The sequence below is a fragment of the Bos grunniens genome, chromosome 21 (genome assembly GCF_055505025.1).
Source record: "Bos grunniens cultivar Pamir isolate PY7600 chromosome 21, Bosgru_T2T1.0, whole genome shotgun sequence".
NCBI lineage: Eukaryota > Metazoa > Chordata > Mammalia > Artiodactyla > Bovidae > Bos > Bos grunniens.
The window spans coordinates 24,382,457-24,405,946 of NC_141185.1; the positions used below are offsets into that span (position 1 = coordinate 24,382,457).

General features: G+C 41.2%; 1 long non-coding RNA gene across 8 annotated transcripts in view; it reads right to left on the minus strand.

Annotated features, from left to right (window-relative positions):
* Positions 1-23,490, minus strand: part of LOC147349240 (uncharacterized) — a 352,149-nt gene that overhangs the window by 300,038 nt on the left and 28,621 nt on the right. For all 8 annotated transcript variants that reach the window (XR_015149727.1, XR_015149726.1, XR_015149725.1 and 5 more), the window contains one exon: positions 1,918-1,983. This is a non-coding gene — a long non-coding RNA (uncharacterized LOC147349240). The remainder of the gene's footprint in view (positions 1-1,917; positions 1,984-23,490) is intronic.

A 23,490-nucleotide genomic window follows, 5' to 3' on the forward strand; every position in this document is an offset into this window, starting at 1 on the left:
CACTTAATTTTCTAGTGTTGAGGACAGAAATCCAAATATGAAAATTTTTAAATTGCTCGGATTTGAACATAAGCTTACGTCCAACCTCTTACTGCCTCAATAGGCCTCTGCTGATCCATCAAGCTATTTTCACTTTTCTTCACTTCTCTTCCTACCTGTTGATGGGTGAAAATTAAATACAAGTACTCTGTTTAAAAAGACAGCTATGTTATTGTGCTTGAAGCACTCAGAAAGGGTTTATTCCAATCTTTCATTCAAATTTACTTTCTCCAGTACAGTGGGGCAGGTTCTTTATTTCTCTCTGTCCTAGACCGCAGGCACCTAAATTACAAGAATTAGTTCTAAGAGGGCATTTAACAGGACTGAAGTTTGCTTTCATACCCTACTCTACATCAAAGCACCAATCTTCAAGGGCTGACTATATTCCTATTATACAAGTTAATGAATCGTTCTACATTTTCTAATATCTTCAGTTTTAAATGCAACAATATCCTCATATAAAAACACTGGGTCGTCTGTGAAAGATGTTGAAACATTCAGTGCATGAGTTGTCATTGCAAAGCATGAGATTGTGTATGCTTGGAACTTACTAAGATTTCACTTTCCTGTAGGAAATTGAGTTGGCTTTCTTTCTATAAAACAAATGAAATGGACTCATATGAGCACAATGTGATAATACTATATCTGAAAATGAGACAAATGTAAAGGATAAAAACTTTGAAACCAAGAGTTTAAAATGAGACTGTTGAGAAATAACATGGTATGTATTATTATCTCCATTTTGCACAAGGACATCAAAGTTCAGCAATAGGACCAACTAGATAATTGCAGGGCCCTGTGCAAAATGAAAACGCAGGACCCTGTGTTCAAAAATAATCAATAACTTCAAGGCAGCAGCAGCAGGGCACGAAACCAAGTGTAAGCCCCATACAACTGCTGCTGCTGCTGCTGCTGCTAAGTTGCTTCAGTCGTGTCCGACTCTGTGGGACCCCAGAGACGGCAGCCCACCAGGCTCCACTGTCCCTGGGATTCTCCAGGCAAGAACACTGGAGTGGGTTGCCATTGCCTTCTCCAATGCATGAAAGTGAAAAGTGAAAGTAAGTCGCTCAGTCGTGCCTGACTCCCAGCGACCCCATGGACTGCAGCCTACCAGGCTCCTCCGTCCATGAGGTTTTCCAGGCAAGAGTACTGGAGTGGGGTGCCATTGCCTTCTATTGCACATATATGAAGATATTCCTACTCAGAGAAATTCAGTAACTTGCGTAAGATTAAGAACTAATAAGCAGGTGGAATTTGAACCCTGGCAGCTTGACTTCAAAATTCAAAACTCCCACTCTTAGACACAACAGTAAGCACCATTCAGGACTTCCCTGGTGGTACAGGGAATAAGAATCCATCTGCCAATGCAGGGGACATGGGTTCTATCACTGGTTGGGGAAGATTCCACATGCCGAGGAGCAATTAAGCCTGCGTGCCAGAACTACTAAGCCTGAGCTCTAGTAGGGTCCGCAAGCCACAACTGAGCTTATGTGCCTCAGCTGCCGAGCCCATGCACCCTAAAAACTATGCTCTGCAACAATAGAGGCTACCACAATGAGAAGCCCACACACCACAACTAGAGAGCAGCCCCTATTCTTTGCAAACAGAGAAAGCCCACATGCAGCAATGAAGACCCAGCACAACCAAAAATGAATACTTTTTTAAAAACCACTTATTGAGTGTTTTCTGTGTGCCAAGGATAAAGATAGTTTCATAGGATTGATACAACAGTCTAAACATTCTTATACCCATTTTACAGAAAATAAACTTAGAAAGGTTGAGTCATCTGAACACTGAAGTGGACAGTTGCTATTTTTTGGCTATCCAGCATCCATCACTGCTTCATAAATACATGTCAATACCCTTTTGAAGACTTACCTTTTGCAGAATGTAAGCACCCTGAGGGCAAGGACATTTTCTTGTTCTTCAACATATTCCCACTGCCTAGAATAGTAGATAATAAATAATAAGTATTTGCTGAGTTAGATGTTTTCCCACAATAGCAGTCAAAGTCTTAAGAGTTTTACAAACTCAGATCCTTCCTCACATCACCAGTACAGCAAGATGGGATAGGCAGCACATACCCTAAGCTGGAATTCTCCTGGAACATTACTCTTTAGTAGGGTGCCAAAAACACAGAAATGGTAGACCCTGGTCACTCCAATGGTCCTGGCCTGACAAGTATAGTGAACCATGCTTTTTGTCCAGGTTCTGTCTTAACACTAAGCCTCTCTCTCTAGCCTTCTCATTACACACATGATGCACACATGAGCTACTCATTACATGTATCTAAGTCAGGGGCCCCCAAGGCCACCCCCAGTTTTGAGGATTTGCCAGAAGAACTCACAGAACTCAGAAAACCTGTTATATTCATGGTCATGGTTTATTACAGCAAAAGATGTAGATTAAATAAAATCAGCAAGGGAAAGAGGCACACAGAGTGGAGTTGAGGGGAAAACAGTGGCAAGCTCTTCGTTAATTTTTCACAGTTGAGTTGCAAGGACAATGCTTAACTCTCCTCCCAGTGCAGGTGACTGTACCAGCCAGGGAAAGTCACCAAGGAAATGGCGGTGGTGTCTAGAGTTTTTACAAGGGTCAGTCATATAGGCATGCAACACCTGACCTGAGCTACTCAGTCTGCAGACCCACAGAGGGTCAAAGTAATACGATGCAGCCCAAGTCTTCAGGCAAACAGAAATGCTATTCACTGTAAGTCACGTTGTTGGCATTAACTATCCGGATGAACTGATACAGCGTGACCCAAGGCCTCAGAAGTACAAAAATACTGTCTTCAGGCAGGATCTTCCAAGGACTCAGAGTAGTTATCTTCCAGGAACCAGTCAAGGGCAGCCCTTCTGAAGACAGATTTGTATTGAAAGGAGCAAAGCTTCAGCAGCCTGGCTCTACTGAGCTAACCTTGCACTGTACGACAGCCAATAAACCTCTTTCCTTCAATTAGCTAGAATTGATTTCTGTTGCTTGTGCTCATGTTGATGTTTGACAGAAAACAACAAAATTCTGTAAAGTAATTATCCTTCAATTAAAAAATAAATATTTTTTAAGTCCCACTTATATACTAAACGGAGAAGGCAGTGGCACCCCACTCCAGTACTCTTGCCTGGAAAATCCCATGGATGGAGGAGCCTGGTAGGCTGCAGTCCATGGGGTCGCTAAGGGTTGGACATGACTGAGCGACTTCACTTGCACTATATACTAAAAAAAAAAAAAAGAATCTATGCAATCACACAGCTACTAATTATAAAACCAAAATGTACTTTCGGGTCTGCCAGATTGTACCAACTACATCTTTAAGAATTGGGTTTTACACTGTGGTGTCCTAAATGACTGGGGCGGCGGGAGGGGGCGGGTGGTGTGGGGAATATATGCATATGTACAGTTGGTTCATTTTGCTCTGCAGCAGTAGCTAACAAAACATTGTAAAGCAACTATACTCTAATAAAAATTAATCAATTGGTTTTTACAGGGCATCACTTGGGATAAGAACTTGTTACCTAGATCCCAATCATTATAAAATTTAAGGTATAACTCTGCAGTCCTTCTTATTACAATTCACCCAAAGAAAATAATGAATACACACAGATTTACAAATGTATTTTTTACAGCACAAAATGAAAAACAATCTATACTTCTAACTAAAAGATGATTGGTTAAATCAGAAGTTGGCAAATCTTTTCTGTAAAGGTCTACATAGGAAATACTTCCAAATTTGCAGCAATACAGTTTCAGTTGCAGCAACTCAACTCTGCCTTTTTAGGGGTAAAGTAGCCACAGATAATACACAAACAAATGAGGATGGCTAAGTTCCAATAAAACATGAATGGAGTCGGGGGGGCGGGGGCAAGATTTGGCCTGTGGGTCAAAGTTTGCCACCCTGGGATTCAGTTCAGTTCAGGTCAGTCACTCAGTCATGTCTGACTCTTTTCGACTCCATGAATCACAGCACACCAGCCCTCCCTGTCCATCACTAACTCCTGGAGTTCACTCAAACTCATGTCCATCGAGTCAGTGATGCCATCCAGCCATCTCATCCTTTGTCGTCCCCTTCTCCTCCTGCCCCCAATCCCTCCCAGCATCAGGGTCTTTTCCAATGAGTCAACTCTTCGCATGAGGTGGCCAAAGTACTGGAGTTTCAGCTTCAGCATCAGTCCTTCCAAAGAATACCCAGGGCTGATCTCCTTTAGGATGGACTGGTTGGATCTCCTTGCAGTCCAAGGGACTCTCAAGAGTCTTCTCCAACACCACAGTTCAAAAGCATCAATTCTTCAGTGCTCAGCCTTCTTCACAGTCCAACTCTCACATCCATACATGACCACTGGAAAAACCATAACCTTGACTAGACGAGCCTGTGTTGGCAAAGTGATGTCTCTGCTTTTCAATATGCTATCTAGGTTGGTCATAACTTTCCTTTCAAGCAGTAAGCGTCTTTTAATTTCATGGCTACAGTCACCTTCTGCAGTGCTTTGGAGCCCCCCCAAAATAGTCTGACACTGTTTCCACTGTTTCCCCATCTATTTCCCATGAAGTGGTGGGACCGGATGTCATGATCTTCATTTTCTGAATGTTGAGCTTTAAGCCAACTTTTTCAGTCTCCTCTCACTTTCATCAAGAGGCTCTTTAGTTCCTCTTCACTTTCTGCCATAAGGGTGGTGTCATCTGCATATCTGAGGTTATTGATATTTCTCCTGGCAATCTTGATTCCAGCTTGTGTTTCTTCCAGTCCAGCGTTTCTCATGATGTACTCTGCATAGAAGTTAAATAAACAGGGTGACAATATACAACCTTGACGTACTCCTTTTCCTATTTGGAACCAATCTGTTGTTCCATGTCCAGTTCTAACTGTTGCTTCCTGACCTGCACACAGGTTTCTCAAGAGTCAGATCAGGTGGTCTGGTATTCCCATCTCTTTCAGAATTTTCCACAGTTTATTGTGATCCACACAGTCAAAGACTTTGGCATAGTCAATAAAGCAGAAATAAATATTTTTCTGAAACTCTCTTGCTTTTTCAATGATCCAGCAGATGTTGGCAGTTTGATCTCTGGTTCCTCTGCCTTTTCTAAAACCAGCTTGAACATCTGGAAGTTCACGGTTCACATACTACTGAAGCCTGGATGGAGAATTTTGAGCATTACTTTACTAGCGTGTGAGATGAGTGCAATTATGCAGTAGTTTGACCATTCTTTGGCATTGCCTTTCTTTGGGATTGGAATGAAAACTGACCTTTTCCAGTCCTGTGGCCACTGCAGAGTTTTCCAAATTTGTTGGTATATCAAGTGCAACACTTTCACAGTATCATCTTTCAGGATTTGAAATAGCTCAACTGGAATTCCATTATATGATTAAATGTAACACAAAATTATTCAGTTTTTTTTAATTAAGTAGATCTGTATTGCAGATATGAAAAAATAGCTATGACATAACAACCAAGTGAATAAAACATGTGGAATTATACTATACACACAACTTTCAGGGGGAATAAAGATTTGTATATACACAGGAAAAAATCCTGAAATAATATGCATGAGACTATCCATAGTTATCTTGGAAGGCTGGACTTAGGTGGACTTCCATTTACTACAGCATACATTTCTCTACTGCTTGAAATTTTTTATTATAAACGTTTGATATTTACAATCAGAAAAATTCTTTTCAGAAATAAAAGTTGAAGTATCCATCTGGAATACCTACTTAGTCCCATACTAAATTATTCAGGCATCTAATAAGTAAGAAATTCCAAACATAGGATAAATTCTGTATTTAATAGAAGATATTCTTCCATCATAGGCATTAAGATGTCATGAGCCCATAAAGTTCCTACCAAGCCAAAGTTCTAGAGAATTGTTTTAGAATCTCAAAGCCACATTCTTTTCCTCTGCCATCAAAACAAATGTTCCACCGACAGCCTTCTCTCAAAAGGAATAGATTTTTAACCACCTCAAAATATACAAGCCCTGGTGAGAAAAGACTTAGATTGCGAGTTTGGGGAAATAATCCTTACTTACAGCTCTGCCACACTACAAACGCATTGGTGAGTGAAAGTCCTTCAGTCATGTCCAACTCTTTGCGACCCCATGGACTGTATAGTCCATGGAATTCTCCAGGCCAGAATACTAGAGTGGGTATCCTTTCCCTTCTCCAGGGGATCTTCCCAACCCAGGGATTGAACCCAGGTCTCTTGCATTGCAGGTGGATTCTTTACCAATTGTGCTATGAAGGAAGCCACATAACAGTCAAGTATTCATATTCCATTTCTAAAATATTTACCAATGTCTGAAATTTCCCAACCTGTTGGAATTAACAGAGCAAAGCACTACTTTCTTGAATTGAATTTATATGCTGCAAACAATCCACATACCTTGAGACACGAAAGAGCCAATGCTAAGTTTCTTAACTATATAAAAACAGATACGAACCCACACAATCATTTTAACTTTTCTTTTACTACCTTTTTTTTTTTTAATGACTGCTAACTTCACTGATAGTTTACAGAAAAGACCAAAAACCAAGAGCTGGACTCTTTTTCCCCAAACATTGTTTACTTCCAAGGGGTCATTTTGGACCAGTAGCCGTCATAAGGAAAGCCCAACTGGTCTCACCAGTCACAGCTCCCTAGATGCTGGCTTATCCCTCTCAACCAGTGTCATGTAATTACAGACTGATAACCCACGTTCCAGAATTACTTGCATTAGATATTCTAGCTGAAAATGGTCTTAAAAGTGCTTTTTCAACAATTGTTTCTAAGTTTTAATGTGTCAAAAAGATGATAGTTTACTATCTCCATGTGATTAACATAAGAAAACTCATTTGTAGATAGCTTGGTCAGATCCAATCAAAGAAAGCCTCCCTTTGTGTTAATTGGATAATTAATGGCATTTTTTAAACTAACACTGATCCAACTATCCTTTATGCTCACTGGCAGATTGATTATCCATGAAGAAGTTCTGTTATCTGTATTATCCTATTTGGATGAGAAGGAAGGCCTTGGGGAAGGGACAAAAGGATTAGCTTTGTTTACTCCCCACTCTACCCTTTCACATTCAGCCTCCTTTGTAAGTTGGCTGTGATTTGAGTCTTAAGGAGAAGGGATGAATCTTGATTAAGAAAAAAATCTTTAATAGAATTAAAGTCTGTTTCAGGCATCAAAAATAGAATTTTGATTATGTCCTTGCATCCATGGTTTCTGAAGGGGAAGAGGGAAATAAACTCTTTGCCCACTTACCTGTATTTATCTGCCAAGCTTCTTTTCTGTCTCACTATCTTCCCACCCCCGCCTCCAACACTCTCATATTCCTATGACTAAAAAACAAAACCATGGGCTGGTTACTGCAACAGTACCATTTATTTGTGTTCTTGAAGCAGCCTGCAACACAGCCAGAAGATAATGGACACCTCATTTATTCAAGCTCTGAATGATCATATTTAATTCCCTGTGACAGCTGTCTTCCCCACATTAGCATTGCAAATAAGTTCGGTTTTGTAATGGCTTTCTATTGAACATGATTCAATTATCTGCCGTCTGTACCAAGGCAGGATACGGTCTTAGTATCTATAGCAATATTTCTGCAAGCTGCTGCTCTTTACACTGCTCACATTTAAGCTGGCTGTTTACCACAATGCTTTCCTTGAACTATATTGAACTCCCTACACTTTCAAATAAAATAAAGAGGAATGAATGTAATTTGAAAAAGCAGTTACTGGGTATATAGATATTACATACCTCCTCCCTTTTCTATATGTAATCAACCTGGAAGCACTCTGAAAAAACTGCCGATTGTCCTGTTTTAAACCCAGATAATAAAATCATTATGGTCAATTAAATGATTAGACAATGCTAGACATGCTGGGGTTCAATGGCTGGTTTTGCATATCACTAACACACTGTTAGGCATTAAGGCGATCAGCCTGACTTCAGAGTCGTTTTCATGCAAGGGAGGCAGGAAACCTACACATGGAAGAAAAGTCCTTTGGGGACTAAAGGAAGAATCCAAGGTGACCTCATCTTAGCAAGAGAGAAAATGCAGTCCTCTCTTCTCAAAAATGTACATACAGCTCACTAACTGGCTCCCGCCTCCAAAGTTCATCAGCAGATGTAGCCACCACCTGGGTTTCCATGGGTTTCCTGACCTTGGCCGCTGTGCAACCAGCGCAAAATGAGGAGACAGAAGAAAGAGGCAGCTGAGGAGGGAAAAGGGGCTGCCTACCCAGACTCCACAGGGTGGCATCAAGACCCTGTGTCACCGTGACTCTGAAGCACCTGGGTAGACCGCCCAACACTGATTCATGGTCTCCTAAAGGACAAAAGGTCTCTGGGCTGCTTTTTACATCCCGATGTTAGAAGCACCAGCAAGGTGGAGCACAGTGACTTTCCTCCCAGCAAGGATATATGGGAACTGGCCGGAGGGATGGGAAGTGGACACTTAGCATCCTGGCTGAGTTCCTTCTCTCCTTTGACTCTGTCTGCTGTTCAATTCAAGAATGAGTTAATATGCAAACTTGACTCCACGCAAAAGTCACATGCCCCAGCACAGCTTTTCTCAGTAGAAATGTTGGCTTTCTGATCCCGGGCCCAGCACCTTATACCTGACAAGTCAATCCTTCCCCCGCTCTTTGACATTCACTTAACATGCATCAGTACTTTACAGACTTTAAAGTACATGCCAATCACCTGGAGATCTTGAATCTTGTTAAACTACAGATTCTGACTCAGTAGGACTGGGACAGAGCTTCAGAGTCTATGGTTTGAACAAGTGCCCAGGTGGCCACTGTTGCTGGTCCACAGTCCACAATTTGAGCAACAAGGATATAAAACGTGGTCTCTAGAACAGAGGACTCTAGTCAGTAAAAAGGGCAAGCTGGGTTAACAATCCTGTCTTCTCTTAAGGCAGGATCTTCTGATTCTAGTGTGAATTACAATAATCTGAAAACTTGTTAACGTTATACTTTAACTTTTTTCCGTTTAAATTTTTCAAAACTCAGTTTATTGGGAGTTCAATCCCAGGAATGCTTGATCAGTAGGTCTGGAGGAGAGCCCAGAAATCTTCATTTTAAAGATTTGAACATTTACTATGTATTGTAACAGGTTCTTCTCATACAGATGGTCCTGGGAACACACTCTGGCACTGTCTAAGGGGTCATACTGAGGACTGGTCTAGAACCACTCAACATTAATGCCACTGTGCTTTCATGCAGCCCTTTATATGGGTCTCCTGCATTGCAGGCATATTCTTTTCTGTCTGAGCTACCAGGGAAGCCCCAGTAGACAATGTGTTACAAAGCCCTTCCATATTAACTGTCTGATTTGAATTTCATAACAACAGGTGAGCCTCTATTTTACAGATGAAGAAACAGTTACAGCAAGCTTGAAACATGGCTAAGGCCACCTGGCTACTGAATAGGGTTGACCAACTCAACACAGAGACACATCCGTTAGTTATGTGTCCCAGGAACCCCCTTAGTCCTGGGCAAACTGGGACTGTTGATCCTCCTTGAATCTAGTCACAGGTTTGAAAGAAAAAGTGAAAATGTTAGTTGTTCAGTCATGTCCGACTCTTTGCAACCCCATGGACTGTAGCCCGGCAGGCTCCTCCGTCCATGGGATTCTCCAGGCAAGAATACTGGAATGGGTTGCCATTTCCTTCTCCAGGGGATCTTCCCAACCCAGGGATCGAACCCAGGTCTCCAACACTGCAGGCAGATTCTCTACTGTCTGAGCCACCAGGGAAGTCCTGGGGTCTTCTATGGTTGCATTCAACCATAGAAGGCTTCCCTAGTGGCTCAGATGGTAACGAAAGAAAAACCTGGGTTCCTCTCAATTCAGCGTGGTAAACCTACAAATATAAAATGCAATAGCAAGTAACAGGCAATGGCTAGCTGATTTCGGTAAAAGTGAGATTTACTAGAAGGACTTTGGGTAGCCCCAAAGTCACAGGAAAGATTAAAAGACCAAGATCAGAAAATGAGCAGGAATGAAAAAGATCAGGCAGCCAGAATTACTGCTAAACAAATTTGTCACCCAGAACACACCAGTGACACAGTACCAAGCAGGCAATGCCCTACCCCCTGGCACTGCTGCCCCCATGAAGTGCCTGTTGCTGTCACTATTGCTGATGCCAGGAAAGACTCCCCACTTTTCCTGTACTTCTCTGTTATTCTCTATCAATTCAAAGTCCATGGTAGATGCATCTGACTGGCCAAGTCTCAGTCACATGTCTATATGACAGCTGCATACCCAATTAGTTGGGAAATTAAATATCAATCATTTTTAACTTTTAGAAACCACAATAACATAGGGCAGGGATTCAGATACTAGAAGCCAAAAAGAAAAACCAAGAAACAAAAACAAACCTAGATATTTCAGTATCTAGAGTTTTTCAAATTTTACCTTTAAAAGTATTCCCTAAAATTAAGATGTCAGTATTGCTCTACAGCCATAAAAACTAGGAAGCAAGAGCAATTAATAACTTTAACCTTATGATACAGTAAAGTTGTTTTCATAGCAATGTAAATAAAGAAATATGTGTACTAGAATATAATTATATACAGAAGTATATAATGGAACTTCATTTAGAAAATTACTTATTATTTTTAAGTCTGTAAAGTAGAAATTACTGAAAAAATTCTCTAAGAATCCTTTGCATAAACTGTTATTTATGCTCTCCAAAGGCTTTAAACTAAACTATAGCCATAATATTTCCTTTTCTTTCCTACATGCTAGGGAGGCTCATCAGGAGGGCAAGGATGCTGGTACCTTAAACATGTTTCATTCTAATAAACACAGTATTATTGATACTAAATAATCATAAAACAGTGAGTGAAAATTTGAGCCCCTTCACTTTAACCACAGAGCATATGGAAATAAGTAAATAGTACACAATCACTGAAATTTTACAGACTTGCTGTTCCTAGCTCACTATATACTATATTCACTACGGGTGGAATTTCTCACTGTAAAACACCAAATCTGTCAGAAGAAATAGCTTCCTCTGATGCCTCATGGACTTGGAAGATCCTTTGAAAATGCCTCCCTATCCTATCCTGATTCCTCATGAGTCCCTTTATTGATTTTCTGCAGCGTACACATATGAAGTAAATTATTCCAGTTGGTTCTTCCAGACATCTGCCAATAAGGCTACTCCAACTTATTCAATTTGATAGAGTGCACTACAATCCTTAGACGAATCTTTGACTTTTCCTTTCTTCCTTTTATCCTTATGGGTTTCAGTTGCACTCTTAGGATTCTAATCACATTCTCTTTTGTTGACTCCAAAGACAAGCCTGGTCTCAATGCACCCTGTACTTTCATCTCAGAGCTCCCCATATCCCAGGATGACATAACCTCAATGCCACAAACTAGGCTCCTCTTCCTTGAAAGGAGAAGAGGAACTGTTCCAGAGTCAACCCCAAGTATTCTTGCCATGTCCTTTACTATGGCAACAGTACCCACCTCTCTGCAGCACCATGATCTCCAGTCTGGCCAATGTCATCTTCCTGCAACCCCTGCTCTCTGCCCTATCCCATAGCATTGGGATGTTGGCCAATTTAAAAACCACAGATAAACATAATCATTCCTTTACTTAACTGTCACTCATGAAACACTCCTCCACCTTGTGCATTGCACTGGCAAAGAAAAAACACAAGAGCATAATGGGACTTTGTTGAGTAAAAATACAGAAGTCATCACAGAGAAAATTCCAGAAACTAGTGTGTGGCATAACCACCTCTGTAAATCCACAGGTATTTTGATGTTACCCTGCCTCATTTCACCCCAGTCTGCCCTTCCACTGAGGTCCCTGAAGCAAACCTCACATCTCTACCTCATCTCCAGGTTCCCTCACTTCCATATCCTCTCCTAAGATGTCTGAATTCACTCCACTGATGCTCTGCAACTTGCCATTACCCCTGACTTCTGCCCTGTAAGTGACTGTGCCCAGGCCTCTTTATCAGACTTGTCTTGAGCCTCTGCGCTCCCTTCACTTCATATCCTCCTCTCCCTTCACATTCCTCTCATTGCGATGGGAGGTGAGCTGCAGAGCTGAACCCCTCCCCCCCACAATGATACACACAAGTTGTCTTAGCAACAGTGCCTGCTGTCAGTACAGTTTCACTTCAGAATCTTCCACTGAGGCCGAAGGAGCCCCTAACAGAGTCACTGTACTGTGCCTGGGAGTCTCTGGGGACCCCCAAGCCACTTCAGAATACTCCAAACCAATCTTCCAGGCACTTTGCAGGAGGCTGGCTCCACTTCAGCAAAGTGCCCTGCGCTGAAAGATGTGTTTTCCACTGGTAACTAGTGCAGTTAATGAGAGCGATGGACGCACAGGCACTAAGGAAATTAGCCAGAATTTAATTCTGCCAATAAATTGCCTTGGGCTGGATGGCTCACCACAGGCTTCCCTGAGGCCTACTTTAAGTTGTAGGCGTCTTTTAAGTCTTCAGAAATCAGACAATATTGGCTTCTATGCTGCAATAAAATGTCTTTGCTATAACAATTATTATATTTATAATCTGTTCAGCACCTGGCATCTCTTCTGTAATAATTTAACACACCCCCAAACATGCCCGTCTGTGATGGGTATAACATGAGCCAGGATACGCAGGGACAGTATGCCTTGTGTGGTTGTTCTTTCTTGGGCATTTTCCATTTTTCTTTCTTAAACCACCATCTTAGTAGAATACACGTTAATACAGTGAGTGTGATTTCTTTGACTCAGAATCTAGTACATTATGTTGATGTTTGGCACGAACCAACACAAGTCTATAAAGCAACTATCCTTCAATTAAAAAATAAACAAATTTTAAAAAATCAAGTACATTTTCCACAGGTTAACAAACTGCTGTTTGTATTCATCACTTCAAAATTCCCTTTATTTTTAATAATTTTTTTCTGATTAAGCAAACTTTTATCCAAACCTCAAATAAAGAATGCTGACAGTAAAACAACTGGGAATAAATAAACATACAGCACTTTACATTTTTAGGGAAGCAATCTGGTACAATTACTTCAGGCTTCCAATTCCAATTCTTCCAATTCCAATCGTGCCCACTCTGGAAATAACATGACACCTCTCAGCACTTACTTCACTGGGAGGCGTCAGGCCCCAGCCTCACTTGTGAAGCAGCATGTTCCCTAGGAGTCTACTCTCACCTGCCCACACACAAGAAGTACCTCCATTTAGGAAAACAGTAAATGAAAAAAAAAAAAGTCAATAAAAAATGAAATTAAAACTCAATTCCTTCCAATTATTTTTTACATATTACATATGTACAAATGAATCTCCGTATTTGTGTATGTGGTGTTGGAGAAGACTCTTGAGAGTCCCTTGGACTGCAAGGAGATCCAACCAGTCCATTCTAAAGATCAGCCCTGGGATTTCTTTGGAAGGAATGATGCTAAAGCTGAAACTCCAGTACTTTGGCCACCTCATGCGAAGAGTTGACTCATTGGAAAAGAGTCTGATGCTGGGAGGGATTGGGGGCAGGAGGAGAAGGGGACATCAGAGGATGAGATGGCTGGATGGCATCACTGACTTGATGGACGTGAGTCTGGGTGAACTCCGGGAGTTGGTGATGGACAGGGAGGCCTGGTGTGCTGCGATTCATGGGGTCGCAGAGTCAGACACGACTGAGCGACTGAACTGAACTGATGCTAATTTTACACACACAAATACGGAGATTCATTTGTACATATGTAATGTGTAAAAAATAATTGGAAGAAATTGAGTTTTAATTTCATTTTTTATTGACTTTTTTTTTTCATTTACTGTTTTCCTAAATGGAGGTACTTCTTTGTGTATGCCTATGCTAAATTTCGGAGAAGGCAATGGCACCCCACTCCAGTCCTCTTGCCTGGAAAATCCCATGGATGGAGGAGCCTGGTAGGCTGCAGTCCATGGGGTCACTAGGAGTCAGACATGACTGAGCGACTTCACTTTCACTTTTCACTTTCATGCATTGGAGAAGGAAATGGCAACCCACTCCATTGTTCTTGCCTGGAGAATCCCAGGGACGTGGAGCCTGGTAGGCTGCCATTTATGGGATCGCACAGAGTCGGACACGACTGAAGTGACTTAGCATAGCATAGCATGCTAATTTTGGAGAAGGCAATGGCAACCCACTCCAGTACTTTTGCCTGGAAAATCCCATGGATGGAGGAGCCTGGTAGCCTGTTTATAGACTTAGAATCAGAAGTTACAGAGAGATGGAGAATTATGTGTTCTTGTTCACTGGTTTTTTTAACTGGACAAAATTCAGCAGTGGAAGAGAGGCCCAAATCCATCCAAACATGGATGAAAAAATCCATTGTCTCTGTAAAAGAAAACCTTTTCTTAAAACAGCTGCCAAATAGAAGCCATCAGCTGTTTTGATGATTTGGCTGGTAAAGCTGGCTGACACAGAAATATTATATAATGCTAGCATCCCCCCGGCCCAAGCATCCCCAACCAGATTCTACAGAGCAGGTGGCGGGAACTTGAGTCCATTGGGCCAGTATTCAAATACACAAGACTGCTGGCAGCCAACTCTGGTCATAGCATCTTCCAAACAATTTTCCCACCTATGAATTCTGAACAGAGGCTTGAATGAGTGAAACTGAAGCAGCTGCTCTATTATGCATTACCAGGTAAGCACCTGGGCTCAAGCCCCAGGTCCAGGGCACTGGATACACCAATGGACAAGGAAACAACAATGAAATGTTAGTGCCCCAGAGTTACATGGTAGTTCAGGATATGTTACCAATGGTTCAGGTTCCACTCTGAGGCACTTCTCTACCTAACTGCTTCTAACATAGGGGACCCTTCATCAAAAGCATGACTTTCTATTGGGACAGAGTGATTCCCCAATGGACTACTTGGTGCCCTGGAGCAAAGCAGAAGACTTAAAACAGGAGAGATTTTCAAACTAGACAGAGCCCTCCCCACATATTTTCGCCACCTTCCTCCACCTAATTCATACAAGATCTCCACAACCTGTGTGGGAAATGATGCCTTCTCTCTCACAAGCACTCACGTCCTGCTCTCAGAGAAGGCATGAGTTCCCTCAGCGAAGTCACACTCACACATCACATGGCCCCACATGCCTCTGTCCATCCTGCCCTCCTATCCCAGAGAAATAACCATCCTTGTTCCCCCAGACCTGCTGCCTCCTTTGAAAGTGAAAGTCATTCAGTCATGTCCGACTCTTTGCGACCCCATGGACTGTATAGTCCATGGAATTCTCCAGGCCAGAATACTGGAGTGGGTAGCCCTTCCCTTCTCCAGGGGATCTTCCCAACCCAGGGATTGAACCCAGGTCTCCCGCATTGCAGGCAGATTCTTTACCAGCTGAGCCAAAAGGGGAAGCCCAAGTATACTGGAGTGGGTAGCCTACGCCTTCTCTAGCGGATCTTTCCAACACAGGAATCGAACTGGGGTCTCCTGCAATGCAGGTGGATTCTTTACCAATTGAGCTATGAGGGAAGCCCCCTGCCTCCTTTAGAACCCCATCAGTCATCTCCCTTTAGCTCCATCTCCTCCCTTTCACTAGCCCCTTCTTCACAGTCCCAAATAGATTCAAGGCTTGATTCCAAAACTGTAACTTCTAGCTGCCAGTTGGTTTCCTTTACTTTTCTCCCAAACTTCTTAAAAGAGGACCCCACAGTAGCCCTGTATCCTTAACCCTGCCCACACCTCCCATTATGAAAATCTCTTTATTCCAAACATTCAAGTTGGATCCTATTTCCTGTAAGGCCTTCATGATACAGTTTTCAAATCTCAAGTTTCCTCAGTCTTAAAATCAGTTATAGTAACACTGTAATCCTAAAGGAAATCAATCCTAAATATTCATTAGAAGGACTGATGCTGAAGCTCCAATACTTTGGCCACCTGATGCAAAGAACTGACTCATTACAAAACCCCTCATGCTGGGAAAGATTGAAGGCAGGAGGAGAAGGTGATGACAGAGGATGAGATGGTTGGAAGGCATCACCGACTCAACGGACATGAATTTGAGCAAGCTTTGGGAGATGGTGAAGGACAGGGAAGCCTGGTGTGCTCCAATACATGAGGTCACAAAGAGTCAGACATGACTGAGTGACTGAACAACACTGAATTACTTAGGAGGAAGCCATTACAACAAAGAGACTTCAAACTCTGGTGGGTTACCAGAGATGCTTATTTTCTCACATACAGCAGTCCCAAGATGAGAGCACCGGTTATCAGGGCAGCCACACTCCATGTGATCACTCAGAGAGCCAAGATATTTCTATGTTTTTGGTTTACCAGGTTTTAATATGTATATGAAACTACTGGGGCTCTTGTTAAAAATGCAGATTCTGGTTTCAGGTCTGGGATATAGCCTGAAAGTCTGCCTTTCCGACAAGCTCCCAGAGGATCCCAGGCTGACAGGCTGTGGACCACATCCTGAATAGGAAAACTCTAGCATGTTGTCCATGCCTGTTTGATCAAAGCTGGGTCACAGGCGCCGCTATATACCAGCTCTCAGAAGGAAGAGAGGACATGTAAGAGCGCATGCCCAGTGTCTTAAGACCCAAACTCAGAAGTGGCCCCCACCTACTCACATTCCACTGGCAAGCATTTGTCATATGACCATACCTGGATGCTAATATGCGTGGGGATCTAGGCATTATTTTTACTGATTATGGTATTTTCTAAAGAGGACTGAGAGCAGAGAACAGACATATTTGAGTATGGAGTTCTCCCCAAAACCAAGACAGTTATTAGAATGTGATGGACATTCCACTACAGTGAAGTTAAATGGCCTAGGAAGGTGATGTTTCATTTCAACAGGAGCTGAAAGCAGTTGGTTGAGGAGTAGGGCAGGGAGGCTGCTGGCTTGAATCACTGTAGTGATGTCCCTAAGGAGGCAAATAGGTCCTTAAGAGAAATACAGGGTACAGTCTGGTGCACTCTAGATTCAGAAGTAGCTTTGCCCTCAATGGGTTTGTTTTGGCTCCAGTGGAGGTCCATATGAAAAAAGTGAGTGTTAGTCACTCAGCTGTGTCCAACTCTGTGACCCTATGGACTATAGCCTGCCAGGCTCCTCTGTCCACGGAATTCTCCAGACAAGAGCACTGGAGTTTCTGCCATTCCCTTCTCCAGGGAACCTTCCTGATCCAGGGATGGAACCCAGGTCTCCTACATGGCAGGCAGATTCCACCTACTTGCCTCTTCCCTGATTCTACAGCGGTATAAGACTTCAGGGTCAGCCCTCCTACCACCTCAGTGCAGAGGTTCTATAGCAAAATGCCTAGCTAGAAGGGGTAAAAAAAAAAAAAAAAAAAAAAAATATATATATATATATATATATGTATATGTATATATATTCAAGATCTAGAATTGACATAAGAAGCCAGGTCATAAAAGGATAAAGTGCTGATGATCAAGTAAGAGTAGAAGCTCACTGAACATAAAAATAGATTCAAGAATTTCCAGAGATTCTTCAGAAACTAGAGAAGAGGTATACAAATCGCCCTCCTTTACTCATGCACACTACTGCCTCAGGCATTAAGAAGTTTCACACTGGCTGTAAGAACACTCCATCACCTCTGCACCTCACTTTCTAGTTGGTCAGATTGACCACTTGCTTCACGAGGGCAGGGAGTTCACTCAACCATCTGATGCTACTTCATGCATTGGTTACAGCTTTGTTTTCCAGAACTATGTGGAAAACTTGACCTAAAAATGCAGCTATTTCTTGCTCTAATTTCCATTTCCCAAATGCATCAAGTTTTCCTAATTAAGTTCCTAATTAATACAAACCTAACTCACAGGATAAGTAAATATTACAGGATTCTGTCCTCATTTCTATTTCCATTGTAGCTGGTTTTCATGGAACCTATGTTTGTGAGAACACTATAAATGTTTGATGCATGAAAATTATTTTCCCTCAGTTTAATGAAATACCGCATAATTGCACTCATCTCAGGTGCTAGCAAAGGAATGCTCAAAATTCTCCAAGCCAGGCTTCAACAGTATGTGAACTGTGAACTTCCAGATGTTCAAGCTGGATTTTAGAAAAGGCAGAGGAACCAGTATCAAATTGTCAACATCCACTGGATCACTGAAAAAGAGAGAGAATTCCAGAAAAAACATCTATTTCTGCTTTATTGACTACGTCAAAATCTTTGACTGTGTGGATCACAACAAACTGGAAAATTATTCAAGAGATGGGAATACCAGACCACCTGACCTGCCTCCAGAGAAATCTGTATGCAGATCAAGAAACAACAGTTAGAACTGGACAGGGAACAACAAACTGGTTCCAAACTGGGAAAGGAGTACGTCAAGGCTGTATATCGTCACTCTGCTCATTTAACTTATATGCAGAGTATATCATGCAAAATGCCGGGCTGGATGAAGCACAAGCTGGAACCAAGATTGCCGGGAGAAATATCAATAACCTCAGATACACGGATGACACAACTCTTATGGCAGAAAGTGAAGAAGAACCAAAGAGTCTCCTAATAAAAGTGAAAGAGGAGCATAAAAAAGTTGGCTTAAAACTCAACATTCAGAAAACTAAGATCATGGCATCTGGTCCCATCACTTCACAGCAAATAGATGGAGTAACAACAGAAACAGAGACAGACTATTTTTCTGGGCTCCAAAATCACTGCAGATGGTGACTGCAGCCATGAAATTAAAAGACACTTGCTCCTTGGAAGAAAAGATATGACCAACCTAGACAGCATATTAAAAAGCAGAGACATTACTTTGCCAACAAAGGTCCATCTAGTCAAAGCTATGGTTTTTCCAGTAGCCACGTATGGATATGAGAGTTGGACAATAAAGAAAGCTGAGCACTGAAGAATTGATGCTTTTGAACTGTGGTGTTGGGAGAAGATTCTTGAGAGTCCCTTGGACTGCAAGGAGATCCAACTAGTCAATCCTATAGGAAACCAACCCTGAATATTCATTGGAAGGACTGATGCTGAAGCTGAAATTCCAATACTTTGGCCACCTGATGAGAAGAACTGACTCATTTGAAAAGACCCTGATGTTGGGAGGGACTGGGGGCAGGAGTAGAAGGGGACGACAGAGGATGAGATGGTTGGATGGCATCACCAAATGAATGGACATGAGCTTGAGCAAGATCCGGGAGTTGGTGATGGACAGGGAAGCCTGGCATGCTGCAGTACATGGGGTTGCAAAGAGTTGGAAACAACTGAGCAACTGAACTGAACTGAATGAAATGGAAGAGGTTTCTGTCTCCCTACTTCCAAGGGAAGTAGGCTACTACATGTGGTTTTAAATTCTAAATAATATATTCACACATGACATATTACAATGAAATAAAAACTACACAAAACATATTTCTAGAAAGGGCTAAATTGCAGTATATTTAGTCACATTCATATATTTAACAAATATTCACGATAACAGTTTATAATAATCTGCTTTCAAATTCAAGTATTTTCCTTCTCATCAAATATATTAAGTCTTTTCTAAAGTGAAGTTGTAAACAAGTGAAATTTCCCAGTTAAATTATCAGGTTGGCCAAAAAGTTTGTTTGGTTTTTCCCTTAAGCTGTTATATTTATAGACAAACTGGAATGAACTTTTTGGCCAACCCAATACTTTGTATTCTAGTCCCCTGGCCTTGTATACTAGGCCTTGCTCTGGCCCTTGCTCACTTCCCCAGCCACATGCCTCACCACTCCATTCATTCTGTACTCCCACAAGACTGAACCACATTCAACTCTAATAAAGCTCACCCTCTCTCCTCTGAGCGTTCATGGGTACTGGCCTCTCCACAACCTCTCTCTACTTCCTTACTCCCTCTGCCTTGTTAACTTTTAGATCTTAGTTGAGGTTATCACTTGCTCCAGAAAGCCTTTTCTGAGCACCACCTGGACCCCCAACGTGAAGCTAAGGAGCCTGGTCTGTGCCTCTTACAATACCTAGATCACACATCTATACTGTCATATTCTCACCAAACTAACTGCTTCTTATCTGTATCTTTTCCTAGATAGTAGCTGCTCAAGAAGTATTCCCCAACAGCTCAGCAGGTACAGAATCCACCTGCAACACAGGAGACACAGAACATGCGGTTCCATCCCTGGGTTGGGAAGATCCCCTGGAGGAGAGCATAGCAATCCACTCCAGTATTCTTGCCTGGAGAATCCCATGGACAGAAGAGCCTGGCGGGCCATAGTCAATGGGGTCACAAAGAGTCAGAAACGACGGAGCATGAGCACAAGACAAAAAATGCCAAAGATGAATGCATCTAGGCTAAAAGATGTGAAGAACATGTTAGATGGCATTTTCCCTCCAAGGGTTTATACTTTTATCTCAGTCATATGAATGCATAATGTCATTCAGAGGCTGTGATATCACAGCCTCTCCCAGACAATAAGTAGTATTCTATGAAAATAAGGCCCAAATTATTGCCTCCATTTGAAGAATCTTTCTAGTCCCTTAGGCAACTTTATAAAGATAGGAAGATTCTAGAAGTATTTACTTTAACCTCACGCTAATAGTCAAAAGACACTAACTGTGGCACGAAGTTGCTTTTAAAAGCTAATTTTTAAAATGTTCCCATTGTTTATGGGAGAGTTACAGATATTTCATCATATATAGACCTGTCATATGATTAAAATGAAACTATATAAAGGAAGTCTTTCATTTTCACATTGTTTTAAATCTATAGTTTCAGTGGTTTTTAAAAAATACCTGCACATGACAATCAATAAGTATTTAATGATGACACTGATGATCACAAGGATAAGAGTGATAAAATAAATAATATAAAAGGATGACATCACCAAGAGCTTCAAGTTGTCCTCCAAAGACTCTAAATGTGTTTCACGCGAAGCTCGTTTTCATAGCTGGACAACATCATGAAAGAAATTTCTAGTTTTAAAAAGAAAACCAATTCTGAAAGACGTTGTTGACATTTGTGACCCCGTGGAAATTATTTCAATCTGTGGGCAATTTGTTTTCAGTCTTTGTATACAGCACAGAAAATTCAGCCAGCTCTCTATCACACACCACCCATCTCAGCATTCATTCTCTTTTTGTAGCTCATCAAGACACGAAATAATCTAAACAAAATGACTACACTGACATTTTCTTCAAATGCCATAATAATTGCTAAATTGGACTCACCAGAGACAAAAGGATATTTTATTTTCTGTTGATCACATACATCTTTTTATACATGAGGCTCCACGACACTCTCATTCCCCACCACGCTGCTTCTGCCAATAACTGTGACTGATTGGGATTCATATAAAGCCCCCAGCCTTGTATGGAGCATGACAAGAGTCAAATTAGGTGGGCTGGGAGCAAAACAAAGAGCTCCAGAAAAGGAATTAACTGAAACTCAGCATTTTGACACAGCCTTCTTCATGCCAGCGTGCATGCTGCCTCATTAAATGATGTGTAAAGGTCAGAGGTTAATCAACTTCAATTTGGCATGCACATTGAGTAGTTTTTAGTCATCATTCTATATTTCCAAATGAGAACAGGCAAGAAACACTTCAAGTTAGTGGAGCATTTTCTAATGACAACTTTTAACTCTTCAGAGACAGAATTTCTCATTTAACTTTGTGTACTTTTTTTCCCCTTAAAAACCCTAAAAGGGAATGCTTGTACACTGTTAGTGGGAATGTAGACTGATGCAAGCACTGTGGAAAATAGTATGGAGATTTCTCAAAAAAAAAAAAAATCTAAAAATAACCCGGTGTACGAGACAGCAAAAGAGACACTGATGTATAGAACAGTCTTATGGACTCTGTGGGAGAGGGAGAGGGTGGGAAGATTTGGGAGAATGGCAATGAAACATGTAAAATATCATGTAGGAAACGAGTTGCCAGTCCAGGTTCGATGCACGATGCTGGATGCTTGGGGCTGGTGCACTGGGACGGCCCAGAGGGATGCTATGGGGAGGGAGGAGGGAGGAGGGTTCGGGATGGGGAACACATGTATACCTGTGGCGGATTCATTTTGATATTTGGCAAAACTAATACAATTATGTAAAGTTTAAAAATAAAATAAAATTAGAAAAAAAAAATAAAAATAGAATGACCATATGAACCAGTAATTCCATTCCTGATTAAATATTCAAAGAAAACACTAATTCAAAAAGATACATGCACCCCAATGCCAAGAGGCACATGAAAATATGCTAAACATTGCTAATTATGAGAGAAATGCAAATCAAAACTACACTGAGGTATCACCTCACACCAGTCAGAATGGCCATCATTAAAGTCTACAAATAACAAATGCTGGACAGGGTGGAGAAAGGGACCCTCCTACACTATTGGTGAGAAGGGAAGTGGGTACAGCCACTATGGAGAACAGTATGGAGGTTCCGTGAAAAACTAGCTGCCACATGTTGATCATGTAACAGTAGTTAACTTCTGTTTATTGCTGGGTAGTATTCCATTGTTTTGACATACAACAGTGAATAGTTCATCTGTTCACCTGACAGTGGACATTTGGACTGTTTACCAATGCTTAAGATCGCTGCAATTAAGGCTGCTCTGAGCACTTGTGTATAAGTTTCTGTATGAACATATGCTTTCATTTTTTATTAAATAAATACCTAGGGATGGAATGACTGTGACACAGCGTATATGTATGTTTTCTGCTTTCCAAAATGTTTATATCATTTTACATTCCCACCAGCAACGTGTGAAAATTTCCTCCATATCCTCACCAACACTTGGTATGGTCAATCATTTTAATGTTTTGCATTCTAATAAATATGTGGGAGTATTCCTTTGCAGTTTTTATTTGCATTTCCCTAACAAGTAAAGATGGTAAGGATTTTTTCATGTACTTCTTTGTCATCATATATCTTCTTCCATGAAATGTGTTTAGATATTTTACCCACTTTTAAAAACGGAGTTCTTCATTTCTTTACTGTTGCGTTTTGAGACCTCTTAGAATATTCTGAATACAAGTCCTTCATCAGATATGTGGTTTGCAAATGTTTTCGCCCAGTCTGTGGCTTGCCTTTTCATTCTCTGCATAGTATCTCTTGAAGAGCAGAAATTCTTACTTTTGATGAGGACCAATTTACCAATTTTTATTTCTGGTGTTTTATCTAAGAAATCTCTGTTTAACTCAAGATGATATCTATTTTCTTCCATACATTTTATAGATTAGGTTTTATATTCAGGTTTATGATCCATTTTGAATTCATATTTGTTTATGGTACAAGGTATGGATAGAAGGGTTTTCTGGTTTTTGCTTATTTGTATATGAGTATCCAGTTATTTCAGTGTGGTTTGTTGAAAAGAATATCCTTTCTCCATTGCATTACCTTTGCACCTTTGTTTAAAAAAAAAAAAACAAAAAACTCTGATCTTTCCATTCGATTTTTCTGTAAACCTAAAACTACTTTAAAAAATAGTCAATTATTTTAAAGTAAAAGTAAATCAACAGATATTATATGTATGGGAGATTATCTTTTAATTCCCACTCTTTT